Here is a 15,035-nt window from a genome sequence, read left to right as displayed (position 1 = left end):
TAATCATGATCAAACATCAACTTCTGTCCAAGCACAAGTGTTTGAGTACACTGCCTGATATTGTAAGTTGATAATTCTCATTTTCCAACAAACAAAAAACAGTATGTCAATATCTGTGATTAGGTTTCCAATTCCATTGCCTGAACAAAATCACCCAAAACCTTTAGTTTAAAGAGTAACTGTCAGGCTGCAGAAGCTAATTTAAACCTCTATTCTCCTGTGTTAAACAGTTTAGATGGAAGCCAAAAAGGCAATACTGAAGTTAAAAATCTTTTACTTTTAATGTGTGCTTATCAGCAAAGCTGTTGGACCCAAGCTCTCAAAAGGACGAAAGGCCGCATACCATACTGCAAAGCATTCTGGGGCTGATTTTGTCCTCCCCTCGGCTGCTAGTGAGAAAGTACAGGGTCAAGTTACAACAGCGTAGCAGTGAACAATCTCTGGGCAGAGTACACTGCAGGAGTCCGCTATTGTTCCTAGCCACATGGCTAATCAATATTCACTGCACAGTAGTGTTATTGATTAGGGATCTTTTGTGTGAGTGGAATCATCAGGAAGCAGGCAGGACATGACGACACATTTGGCTTCATAGGAGACAGACAAACATGGAACCTGCCATGAGCTGTCAGGAGCATCATTCTCTGCAAATACTATATACAAATTCTGTGAAATCCAAACGTGGACAGTGAAATGCATATGTAATGTAAGTACAGCCAATCTTTAGCTACTGATATATGTGTTTTTTTTCTCTGAGACCTTATACCTAACAGCTCCTCTTTAAACTACCATTTTTCTCATTGGGGGAGGTGTACTTTAAAGGGACTCCGAGCAGTGCAGAAACTATGGAAAGATGCATAGCATTTTAAAGCTCTCTTTCTCCTCTTTCCAATGATATAGGAACCACCGCCCTACGCCTTTTAGTTTTCGCTATTTTCGCGATCAAAATTGCTGCGGCCGCGATTTCAATCGCGAAAATAGAGAAAACTAAAAGGTGTAGGATGACGATTTAGGTGTCGTCAGAAAGAGGAGAAAGAGAGCTTTAAAATGATACCCATCTTTCCATAGTTACATTGTATTACACAGGGCGACTTTTTCTGCTGAATGCAGCTGCTGAATTTGAGAAAAAGTCGCCCTGTGTAATGCAATGTAACTATGGAAAGATGGATATCATTTTAAAGCTCTCTTTCTCCTCTTTCTGACGACACCTAAATCGTCGTCCTACGCCTTTTAGTTTTCTCTATTTTCGCGATCGAAATCGCTGCCGCGGCAATTTCAATCGCGAAAATAGCGAAAACTAAAAGGCGTAGGGTGGCGGTTTATATATCATCGGAAAGAGGAGAAAGAGAGCTTTAAAATGATATGCATCTTTCCATAGTTTCTGCACTGCTCGGTGTCCCTTTAAATCTCTATTGTATTAGCTTTAAGTTAATAGTTAATAATTGTGAACAAACTAATTTATCTTTAATATCAACTAAACTAAAGTCTTATTTATATTACTATTAAACATAAATCAATCTTAAAGGGACTCAGAGGAGTGGCCGAATTTAAAAGAATACACGCGAAGCGGGCGGTGTGATGACGCATTGAGCCCTTATGCAGGAAGTACCGGCTCGACACCCGGCCTGGGTGTCGCTGGTAACGGGGGCTGGCGGAGCCTGAAGGAGAGGAGCCGGGAGGAGGCCACGGGAACTCGCCGCCTACGGTGAGCTGTAAGGAGCCAGAGGTAAGTGTATTCTTTTAAATTCTGATGCAGAGGGGTGCAATATTGGAAGAGTGTCGCTATACCTCCCTATTCAACGACCATGTCTGAATTTTTAAAATCGCCATATTTATAAATTGGTTTTCTTCTTGCACCACTTTTAAAGTAGACTCGAGAACACCAGAGTCTGCAGGGGAGATTGGCAGTATCTACTTCTAATACAGCAAGGTATCCGGCACTGGCGGGAATCACCTGATACCAGTTACATGTGCTTGCCGAAAAAGCACAAACCTCCCCCCGTGCAGCATAAAACACCGGACAGCTGATAAATAGTATTAAATATAATTATTGGGCAGCTACATTTCCCACCTTAGCCGCGGTTTATATTGGCACCTATGGTGGTGGCCCAACATTATTGTACTTGCGGTGGATTGGCAGTGAGGTCAGTTAAGGTTAGGTGTGGAGGGGGGTAATTTTAAGGGTTAGGTGGGGGGCAGTTAATATTGGGCGTTCCCCTCAAATACCTGGCGGCGTTAAATACTATTCCCCCTCCAAGTAATAGTAACTTGGAGGGAGAGGAAACTCGGGGTCTGGCGATCGCCGCAACCCCGAATTACCCATATGTGGGCTGCGCACCATAACATTACTGCTATAGTGGTGCCCAACTCAGGCGCCACATGCCGCTGAATCCACCTGCTTTGATGGCCTCCGAGTCTGCCCCTCTTCCTCTTGTTGTCTTTTAATGTAAACTCTTATTTCAGAGAAACTTTTAGTCAGAAAAAAAAATCAGATGCAGTTAAGCCATTTTCAGAATCTTTGACATGATCAGGTGATGTCGGTGCATTCACCGCCTGTCAGCTGCTCCTGTGCTCCAGCAGAGCAGTGGAAAGCTGTCTGTTGCATGGAGTCACATCTCCACACTCAGGACACGAGGCAAATCTTTTCTGCCAGGTAACCAAAACGCGTGTAAAACACTTGACATGTGGGGTTACAAATTACAGCTCGTCGGTACCTGGACAGGAAATTGAGGGCGATACTACTTGGCGAGTGGACAGTTCAGCCACCAGTGAAAGTAGCTTTATTTAGCTATGTAGAACACGGCAGCAAGATGAGATCAAGTGAATGTTTAGTTTAGGTTTTAACCATTTCCCTACTGAGGGGTCTTTCCCCAATTTTCACCTGTCAGCGCTCCTTCCATTCATTTGCCTATAACTTTATTACTACTTATCACAATGAAATGATCTATATCTATCTTGTTTTTTTCACAACCAATTAGGCTTTCTTTGGGCGGTATATTTTGCTAAAGAATTATTTTATTCTAAATGCATTTTAACGGGAAAAAAATGGTAAAAGTCATTACTTCTCAGTTTTCAGCCAATATAGATTTAAAATTATACATACAAACCCACACATTTTATTTTCCCATTTGTCCTGATTATTGCAACGTTTAGAATATTTCCCTAGTACAATGTATGACACACATTATCTTCCTGAGCGTACTATTAGTACGCGGACAGGAAGTTATTCGTGTATGTGTAATTTTCGTTGTTACAATGACCGCCGGCATCTCATTGATGCCAGTGATCATTGAAATGGGGTCTTAGAACAATGAATGGGAACTGCATTCTCATTCATTAACCACTTCACCACTGAGGGGTTTTACCCCCTGACCACCAGAGCAATTTTCACCTTTCAGCGCTCCTTCCATTCATTCGTCTATAACTTTATTATTACTTATCTCAATGAAATGAACTATATCTTGTTTTTTTCGCCACCAATTAGGCTTTCTTTAGGTGGGACATTATGCCAAGAATTATTTTATTCTAAATGTGTTTTAATGGGGAAATAGGAAAAAATGTGGGAAAAAATTATTATTTTTCAGTTTTCGGCCATTATAGTTTTTAAATAAAGCATGCTACTGTAATTAAAACCCATGAAATGTATTAACCCATTTGTCCCGGTTATAAAACCATTTAAATTATGTCCCTATCACAATGTTTGGCGACAATATTTTATTTGGAAATAAAGGTGCATTTTTTTCAGTTTTGCATCCATCCCTAATTACAAGCCCGCAGTTTATAAAGTAACAGTGTTATACCCTCGACATAAATATTTAAAAAGTTCAGTCCCTAAGGTAACTATGTTTTTTTTGTTATTGTATTTTTTTTTTTTTAATTACCAAAAAAAAATAAAAATTGGGGAGTGTGGGAGGTAATGAGTTAATTTATTGTGTAAATGTAATGTTTGTAAATGTAAAATGCTTTTAGGGTGTAGTTTACTATTTGGCCACAAGATGGCCACAGAGTGTTTGTTTACATGCGACCTGTAAGCGTCCGGAAGGACGCTTACAGGAAACAGTAGGAGGCTGGGAGACTCACAATGATCTCGCTGTTTCTGAAAGAAGCAGCAGATCATTGCGGGGGCTTAGATCAAAGAACGGGAATGGATTTTCCCGTTCATTGATCTCCGGGCGAGCGGGCGGCGGCGTGCACGAGCGGCGGGTGCGCACAGCGGCGGTAGCGCGGAAGGTACGGATTTCTCCGTCCCTGGTTTTTTAGGAGGGAAAAAAGGGGCGGAGAAATCCGTACGCGTGGGGGTAAAGTGGTTAATCACCCCACTAACGGGTAGCGACGAACGCAGACAGTGGTCCTTTGCCGCAATAGACAATTGATTATCTACGTCCCTGGACAGGAAGTAAAGTTCTGCGGGATGTAAATAATCATTCTGAAACCACATACCGCAAGTGCTTAGCTTTGTTTTGAGTAAAATGAATGTGTAAGAATTGCTTTCACTAAGCGAGACAACCAATTGCTTTTTATGTGCAGAGAATCGAGAAGAGATGCTGAGCTCCCAGAGTGACCGGCTCACTGAGAACCTCCAGGAGGCCAATAACCTGTGTGCAGGAGGTAAGTCACCGGATGGGTGGAGATACGTGAATGCTTACTCATTACTATTGCTCTGCTCACCCTCTGTGTGTCACCTGAACAGCAGTAGCCAAGTCTAACTGGCAAAACCGTGTGCAAGTGAGACTGGCATCTTACTATTTTGCCAGTTAGACTTAGCAACTGCCATCCAGGAAGTCTTTTTGAAAGCAAATAAAACCCTGGGAATCCCCCATGAGGAGATGGACTAGTATGTATATATAATATATGGAATACATTTTCTAAATATGACCAATATTACTTTAAATAACTACTTTCTATTTCAACATCTTTAATATTTTATTTTTTTTCCCACAGTATCAAATCGAACAACCATACCACCTAAAAAAAAAAAAAAAAACTACCATTGGAAACACTGAAAGATTTCATTGAAACATTTTGACAAATGTCTAGTCTTTGGCAACCACAATGTACCGTAAATCTTACTATAACAGACTACATCGCAAACGAGCCTATGAGAAACTTGTGGAAATTTGCAAACCTCATGTTCTGGATGCTAATATACAGTTTGTAAAAAATAAAATAGCAAACCTACGTACAGTTTATATGAAGGAATACTGAAAAGTGGAGGCATGGAAAAGATCTGGTGCAGGAACAGATGACCTGTACACCCCTCGATTGTGGTACTACTCTATATTTAAGTTTATACAAGACAAAACTCAATCCAGGCCATCACTTTCTTCTCTTGAGATGTCACCTGAAGAGGAATGGGAAAACTATAGTTTGCAACAATCCGATGTAAACAGTGATTCCATTTCTGAAAATCCTCTGGTAACTTAATTGTTTACATTTCACACAAAAAAAATCTGTTTATAATTTGTATAGCATAAAACATACCACTCTATTCTGATCTGTAAAATAATGTGATTTTTTCAACAATGTTATGATATAACTATTTATCATTCAAAAATTTGTGCCCACCTCCATGTGGAGAGCCTATAGTGAGTATTGCGTTGGATCTGGGGGGTAAATATTAACATCACAAGTATTTTATGGAGGATTTTTGTCACCAGCATGGAACAAAGGAGGAGGGGGAAGCATCATTAGGATCCGCAGGCTTCTCCCACACAAGGTGAGTACCCCCCCTCCCCCGATGGAACTTTTAGTCATTACAGGTTTTCTTTCAAACCAAAACGTGTTTTCCAAAAGAGCATGAAATTTTTTTGCATGTATCAACATATATTTCAACACATTCATTTAAAACTGTAATCATTTAATATCTCTGAGGTTGGAGGGTGCTCTTGCCATAACTTTGATGTTTAGATCCATGAACACATTTTCAATTACAATGGACAAGGCTGTAGCTCTTCTGCTCCTACTCTTTAAGGTAGTTAACTACGAATACAATTTTCTATACAATTAAAAAGTCTTTTGTATCATAATCATGATCAAACATCAACTTCTGTCCAAGCACAAGTGTTTGAGTACACTGCCTGAAATTGTAGTTGACAATTCTCATTCTCCCACAAAAAAAAAAAAGTCATTATCTGTGATTAGGTTTCCAATTCCATTGCCTGAACAAAATCACCCAAAATCTTTAATTTAAACTACCATTTTTCTCATTCGGGAAGGTGTACTTTGAATTTCTTTTAAGTCTTTCTATTGTATTAGCTTTAAATTAATAGCGCATAATTGTGACCAAACTAATTTATTTTTTAAGAGCAGCTAAACTTAAGTCTTATTTACAGTGGTGTGAAAAACTATTTACCCCCTTCCTGATTTCTTATTCTTTTGCATGTTTGTCACACTTAAATGTTTCTGCTCATCAAAAACCGTTAACTATTAGTCAAAGATAACATAATTGAACACAAAATAACTTAAATGTGGTTTAGCACACCTGAGTTCAATTTCTGTAGTCACCCCCAGGCCTGATTATTGCCACACCTGTTTCAATCAAGAAATCACTTAAATAGGAGCTATCTGACACAGAGAAGTAGACCAAAAGCACCTCAAAAGCTAGACATCATGCCAAGATCCAAAGAAATTCAGGAACAAATGAGAACAAAAGTACTGTAATTGAGATCTATCAGTCTGGTAAAGGTTATAAAGCCATTTCTAAAGCTTTGGGACGCAAGCGAACCACAGTGAGAGCCATTATCCACAAATGGCAAAAACATGGAAAAGTGATGAACCTTCCCAGGAGTGGCTGGCCGACCAAAATTACCCCAAGAGCGCAGAGAAAACTCATCCGAGAGGCCACAAAAGACCCCAGGACAACATCTAAAGAACTGCAGGCCTCAATTAAGGTCAGTGTTCACGACTCCACCATAAGAAAGAGACTGGGCAAAAACGGCCTGCATGGCAGATCCAAGGTGCAAACCACTTTTAAGCAAAAAGGACATTAAGGCTTGTCTCAATTTTGTTAAAAAACATCTCAATGATTGCCAGGACTTTAGGGAAAATACCTTGTGGACCGCCGAGACAAAAGTTGAACATTTTGGAAGGTGCGTGTCCCGTTACATCTGGCGTAGAAGTAACACAACATTTCAGCAAAAGAACATCATACCAACAGTAAGTAAAATATGGTGGTGGTAGTGTGATGGTCTGGGGTTGTTTTGCTGCTTCAGGACCTGGAAGGCTTGCTGTGATAGATGGAACCATGACTTCTACTGTCTACCAAAAAATCCTGAAGGAGAATGTCCGGCCATCTGTTCGTCAACTCAAGCTGAAGCAATCTTGGGTCCTGCAGCAGGACAATGACCCAAAACACACCAGCAAATCCACCTCTGAATGGCTGAAGAAAAACAAAATGAAGACTTTGGAGTGGCCTAGTCAAAGTCCTGACCTGAATCCTATTGAGATGTTGTGGCATGACCTTAAAAAGGCGGTTCATGCTAGAAAACCCTCAAATAAAGCTGAATTACAACAATTCTGCAAAGATGAGTGGGCCAAAATTCCTCCAGAGCGCTGTAAAAGACTCGTTGCAAGTTATCGCAAACGCTTGATTGCAGTTATTGCTGCTAAGGGTGTCCCAACCAGTTATTAGGTTCAGGGGGCAATTTCTTTTTCACACAGGGCCATGTAGGTTTTGAGGTTTTTTTTATCACTAAATAATAAAAACCATCATTTAAAACTGCATTTTGTGTTCAATTATGTTATCTTTGACTTATAGTTAACGGTTTTTGATGAGCAGAAACATTCAAGTGTGACAAACATGCAAAAGAATAAGAAATCAGGAAGGGGGCAAATAGTTTTTCCCACCACTGTATATTACTATTAAACATGAATCAATCTTAAAGGGACTCAGAGGAGTGCCCGAATTTAAAAGAATACACGCGAAGCGGCCGGCGTGATGACGCATTGCGTCCTTAACAAGGAGAGGAGCCAGTAGGACGCTGCGGGAACTCGCCACCTACGGTGAGCTGGAAGAAGCCCCAGGTAAGTGTATTCTTTTAAATTCGGGGACTCCTCAGAGTCCCTTTAACATAATTCCTCCTACCAAGCAGAACATTTGGCCAAAATTGAAAGCTGCACTTCATGTAGGCACATTATATACGACCTTGAACTCGTCCAGTACACTATGTAGGGAAGCTAGTACATTTTGACATAGTAGATAGGTCAGCATGGGATAGTTGGCTACAAGAGTCTATAGAAAACTAAATGTAAGTACATCTGTCTTTACATTTCTTAACAAATGATTCCTTTAACATCTATACACATTACAAATGCTATAAACCATTACATCGAGTCACAAACTGACAGTTTTCAAATGGCAAAAAAACCCTATTTTTATACAAATAATATCTGTGACCAAAGTAAAGAAACCTACCCAATTCGTCACAAGTACACAAAACCATCCCCGCCCATATGATTTCAACCATAAATAATCGAATGTATGCATGCTAATCGTTCGTACGTTCAATACCAGTCCTCATTTTAAAAAAAATTGTAATTAAAACACATTGAATATCTTCTTTAAGAAAAAACCTCAAAGACTCATTCATAACATTTATTCTTGATGTATACAGATAGAACGTTTCCAAAACTAACATCTATTTTTTTTCTCCCCCAAAAATACTTACACAGGAAAATGAAGACATAAATCAATGCACTGCAGATGACAATGTAGATGACGTGATTGAACAAGAAAGTCCACAAACTTCTGAAGCAAATACCACAAGAAGACAACAGAAACCAACAAAAGGCAATAAGGAGGAACAGAAAAACAAACTGTTGGTACAAATACATGATTTGCTACAACCAGATTCCACATCAACAGACCCATATGCTTTACATATTTCTGACAAACTAACCAAACTAATGCCAGATCAGCGCCAGGCAGCAGAATACATCATATGATGTCATTTTTAAAGTACAATGCAACCAACTAAACACTACCAATCCACTACCTACTTATACAAACCAAACAATACCAAATTAAAGCAGCAACCAAAACTGCAATACAGCTCAAACTTACCCATACACATCTGAGCAGACATTCCTCCAAGAAAGTAATTATCGATTTGCAAATTTCAATTTCAAAATTACTGAAATTGCAAAACAGTCAAACAGGTGATCATAGTTACATTATATACTTTAGGTAAGGTTAAATTACATAAAAACAGTTTGCAACAACAAATGTTCACTTTTAAGTAGTTATTTTAAAAACACAATTTGGGAAAATTGCCATTGTCTAATCATATTTCTATTATGCTTATGTAAACACAAATCCTACATTCCAGCCGTCACTCACATATCCAATTGGACATATTGCAAGACTCAAGATAACCCTTGACAAGAGAAGTGACGAGAGAAGTGTGGAGAGAGATACAGCAAACAGACTTGGAGCAACTGAAGGTGGACTGCCAGTGAGGCTGTGGGGTGGCCAATACCCAAAAGGTGAGAACGGGCCCGAGTGGCCGCAGGATCTGGTGAGTCTCCCCCTAAGGGGGGTCCGCTTTCATTCATCCATCTGTTTGATCTGTAAAGTACAAGTATCGCTGAGCGCTGATTCCATTGAACTTTGAACATCCAATAGGACGCCTATGAGACTTTTGGATTGCAGAAAATAACACAGAATTAAAAGAGTTATCAGGCAAATCAGAAAACATGAGTATTAATCACCTGGGGCTTTCTCCATCCTCTTGCAGCCGACTGTCTAAAACACATCACTCTGCTCTGCAACCCATTACCGGTCACCGTGTATGGTGTGAAGTCTGGCCCCGAGTTCATCAGCACTGCACCTGTGTGAACCGTCACTGCCAATCGAGACCACGTTGTTCACGACTTCCTGCAAAGGCACAGTATGCCATGTTCAACATGATGATTGGCAGAGGTGGTTCCAAAATGCACAGTGCAAACGAACTTGGGGATCAGCCCCCTCATCGTACACCGGGACGGAGTAGCAGAGCAGATTGTTCGGTTTGAGATAGTCGGCAGCAAGAGGATGGAGAAAGCGACAGAAAATCAAAACTCATTCCTTCTATTTTGGCTGATTACTCCTTTAACAGTAACTACACCCTATTTAACCAGCTGTACAGATGGCATTACAAACCAACATATACCAACTACATTCTAAGACAACTGGCCCTGAAACTAGAACCATACATTTCTTATGTTCAAACAAACATTTTAAGATATACTTTCGTTAAAATAATACCCTCTTTCATTACCTAACTAATACAAAATAAAAAAATATAACAATACTGCTATAAATAAACAGATACTGGTGCTGTACTGTTTAAGATAACCAGTACATAACAGTGTAAATGTTATTAATTGGCTGCATTAGTCAACTGTATATCTAATACAAACAAAACAAACAGAACATTTATATTGCGCTTTTCTCCTGGCAGACCCAAAGTTCCAGAGCTGCAGCCACTAGGACACGCTCTATAGGCAGTAGCAATGTTAGGGAGTCTTGCCCAATGTCTCCTACTGGATAGGTGCTGGCAGCCAAGGTTCGAACTCTGGTCTCCTGCGTCAGAGGCAGAGCCCTTAACCAGTACACTATCCAGCCACTAATACATCTACATTGGTTAGCACTTCTTGTCTTGCAATGAATTGATGAAGTTCTCCTTACATGCCTACTTAAAGAGACTCTGAAGTCTTCAAAAAAAATCAGCTTTTTATGACAAAAACCTGTTCAAAATTTTTGCACTAACTAAAACGCTGCATCCCCTAGGCTGAAATCGAACTAAATCGCCCCAAACTCCCCTCGCAAAATCCACGACTTTCTTGGTTGTGGATTTAGCTGCCCCTGGAGGCAGAGCTATCAGCTGCAGCTCTGCCTCCATGCGCATTAATCTGCACGTACCTCCACCTCTCCCCCGCCCCTCTCAGTGAAAGAAGACTGATGAGGGCTGGCGGAGGCATAGATACGCACTGATAGACGCATGTTCAGGCATAGCTATAGCTGAAAGCTCTGCCTCTCACGGAAGCGCTCCTCACAGGGTGCCCCGGGAAGTTTGGGGGGATTTACTTAGAGCTCAGCCACAGTGATGCGACATTTCAGTTAGGGCAAGCATGTTGATCAACATTTTTGAAATAAAAAGCTGAATTTTCAAAGAATTCAGTCTCTTTATTACAGTTTTAAGGAAGCATAGATTGAGCTGCACGCATAACACATGCCTCTTTCACCCCTCTAGAGAGAACCATATTAGCAGTGTGTAACACCTGTCATCAAAGACAACAGACACGAAAGATGATGTAAACCATTTCAGGTACTTTACTACGTGAAAAATGTTGCCTTACATGCCAAACTAAACCATTCTCAGTTTGTTTACAAACAGCACAACATATGTTACAATTTTTTTAATTCAATGTACAATGCTAGTTCAAATAATCATTTAACATATGCTGATGGCAAATAAAATATTACATCCATACAGTTTGCTCCAGGAAAAACTACAATTCTATAACCATCTGTAATAATAATTGCTATGTACATAGATAAATAAGTTTGGTTTATAAATCTGTAGCACTTACTTTACAAATTAATAAATAAAAAAACATTTTATTACTGTTGAATATTTCAAAAATTCTGTTTAATTAATCTTAACTGTTTTTTGACAAAATGAAAAACATAACAAAAGAGCATATGCAAAATTCCTTTTTCACCTGTGTTTTCCTCAAAAAGTACTATTAGCATATGTTGTAAATAATTACTTTTAATCATTTAGCAACTGAAAAACACACTTTTAAAATCCAAGATCCAAGATTACAATTGATTCAATTTAAAACAATTGGTAGATGGTACATGACACCATCCCGTGTTGGTAAGTTTGCAAACCGCAAGGTGATGTGCTGGAGGTGTGGACAGGGGGACGGAGGTACCTTACATATGTGGTGGCAGTGCCCGATAGTTAGAAAATTTTGGGATGATATCATCCTCTTGGCTGAGAGATTGCTAAAAGAAAAATTTGAACTTACTCCGAAGGAAGCAATTCTTAGTTATACAGCTAAAAAAGAAAGCCTTGGATGCTCTCTGATTAAAGAATATGGCACGATTGTTGCCAAAAGTATTATCGCTAACAACTGGAAAAATCCGTCTAGGCTAGATATAGGAGAATGGTTTGCTAGGATGGATGATCTGTGTAAGAACATGGAGCTGGGAACTACGAATAAGGTAGAAGAAATATGGAGAAGTCTTACAGCTAATCTCGGTTAGGTTTACCCTGGGGAGTGAATGAGCTGAGAATTGGGAGTCGCTGGGGAATGTTGTTGGGGCCGGAGGGGGGCGGTACTGGATGGTATTGGGGTGGGACGGGGGGCCCCGGGGAGGGAATGGATGACGGGGTGACTGTGAGTGGTACGTTTGGGACGCGTATGTCTGTTGCAAGGTACAGATACCCTTCAAAAGAGAGGTTGGAGAGATGAGAGGAGTATATACAGGATGTTGACGGGGCTCATGTATATGATTGTGGTATGAGAAGGATAAATAGATAATTGTCCCAGCAACAGTCATGTAATTCTGAGAAATAAGAGCTTAATGATGAAGAAAATTACAGAGATGCTTATTTAGCTCTTACCAATCTACGATGTATAAACTATGATGATTACACATTTCAGTTTAGGGGTATGGCAAGAATAGAAATTGCTAATGCCCCATGTAACTGATTACTCATGAATCTGGGTGTGTGTACTGAGTTTGAAAAAAGAAAAAAAAAAAAAAAAAAAAAAAAAAAAAAAAAAAAAAAAAAAGAAAAACACAAAATGAAACAAAACAAAAAACTATTCGGCAAATTCACATGCTTGCTTATGGCTTACATGGCTTTTTATTCATAAGTAACCGAAAAAGTACACTCACAGAAAACACAAAGTGAAAAAAAAGTTTTGCAAATTAACCCATGCCTCTCAATGTACTAGAGAAGTACCAGATATTTCAAACCACCCACACACATACATTTTCTAATAAAACAATTTGCCTCGTTACAACTACGGCCAAAAATGTCTCTACCAAATCAATACATGAAGATTTTTAATAAGGCAAAGTACAACACGACAAATTGTGTCATATAAAAGATCCTGCTGATAGGCTACACTATGAAAGGGTCCAGTAGTGAAAAAACAAACTATGCAAAGCATTATAATAAAAAAAAAAAAGTTACCCTACAACTAATAAAGTTTACATAAAGACAAGTACCTAAACGGCTTTCTATTCTGCTACAATTTGGTTAACTTTAAAAAAACACCACTTTCAATACATTTAAATGGTGATAGACCCATACATTCCGTGGATCTGATCCTCCCTAGAGGCCACTGGGCTTTGGTCCTAGGCATGCTAAAAATATTGTCTTCCATCTGCTTTCTAGCCCATAAAATAACATCTACAATTTGAAAAGTATAGATAAGATTCATAAACGCCTACCATCTACCTGCAAAACTACCTGCCAACCTTCTCTGTTAAGGCCCATTCACTCAATCTATAACGGTCTTTTATGCAGTGCAATAGCCACACAACTTTTGTTGTGTAAACATTGAAAAAAAAAATTTAAAAAAATTAAAATTCTCACAATTGTAAATTCCCTTTTATGCAACTGAAGAAAAAAAAACCTACTGCAGCAATTCACCATTATCAAGGAAATATTGTACGTATTTCTCTCTATTTTCTTTGCTGTCTAAAGACATTTCGTGGAGCTGATACTTCCATTTTAGTAAAGCATTGTTGCATTTCTGTTACTACTTCAGGTTGCAATTGAGATCCAGACACATCATCTTGCTCTGTAGGCGGCACACCGGTATACTGACCTCCACAATTTCTTCTACGAAAATTGTGCAAGACACAGCACGTTAAAACAATTTTCTCAACCCGCGTTGCATCCACGTTAATACGTATGAGTATACCAAACGCATTTTCCACCACTCTGTGAGCTTGAGATAACCTAAAATTAAATACATTTTTGGAGGCATGATTGCTCGCAAAGGAAAAGGCTTAAGCACATTGGGTTGTAGGGCAAATGCCTCATCACCGATAAAAACGTAGTTAAACCCATCAACAGTTTCCTCATTGCTTGGGAGATTCCATTGCCCACTTAGTTTTTTCCAGAACACAGTCTTTTCAACGACTCCTCCATCTGATACTCTTCCATTTCTTCCGCAATCTATCATAATTAACTCAGTTTGCTTTAATTACCACCATTAACACTATACTAAAAAAAACCTTTGTAGTTGAAAAAATAGCTTCCACTGTTGGGAGGTAGATTTATCTATACATGTTTGCCATCTATGGCACCACCACAGTTCAGAAAATCGCACCTTCTCTGAAACTCAGAACTAATTTCCAGCCACTCTTCCTTGGTTTGTGGAAACTGAAAAAAACAACAACACACAAATAAAATAATTATCATCCTCAGCATATTATTTGAAGGTCAAAATTTCATTCAGGCACATTATATCAACAAAAAAAACATTATTACAACTAATTACATTAACAAATATTTTGTCCAGCAAAAACTGAAAAAACACTTTTTTAACTTAATTTTTAAGAATGCAGAGTTACAATGGTGCAAGATTGGGTAATAAAGTTTGCAAAAATAAAATAAAATAACTACAATCAACGAAACCTGATTATATGAAAAGGGGGGAAACATCCACAGGTATGCACACAACACCATGAAATTGAAACAATCGGAAAAAAAATGTAAACTTCAATTACATCAAAGAAGGACATTGGTTGGGGTTGGGTTAGTGTTAAGTATTCGAACTATATAAGGAACTGGGATGGTGGAATGGTGGGAGTGGGGAGAAGGTGGGGGGGGTTATGTAACTATTAGAGGTTCTGTGTTAATTACTAGGAGTTATTTAGTGTCATACATTACACAAGGGGGATATTAGTCTATATATAATATTGGGAATGAGATGGGGAAAAGGGGGGAATTATTGATATTACATGACAGGGTAGTAAAATTACTATAGTTTTACCATTTAAATAGGTATAAATTACATGTTTAATG

Source organism: Hyperolius riggenbachi, chromosome 1, assembly GCF_040937935.1.
Source record: "Hyperolius riggenbachi isolate aHypRig1 chromosome 1, aHypRig1.pri, whole genome shotgun sequence".
Classification (NCBI taxonomy): Eukaryota; Metazoa; Chordata; class Amphibia; order Anura; family Hyperoliidae; genus Hyperolius; species Hyperolius riggenbachi.
This window is presented reverse-complemented; position numbering follows the sequence as displayed.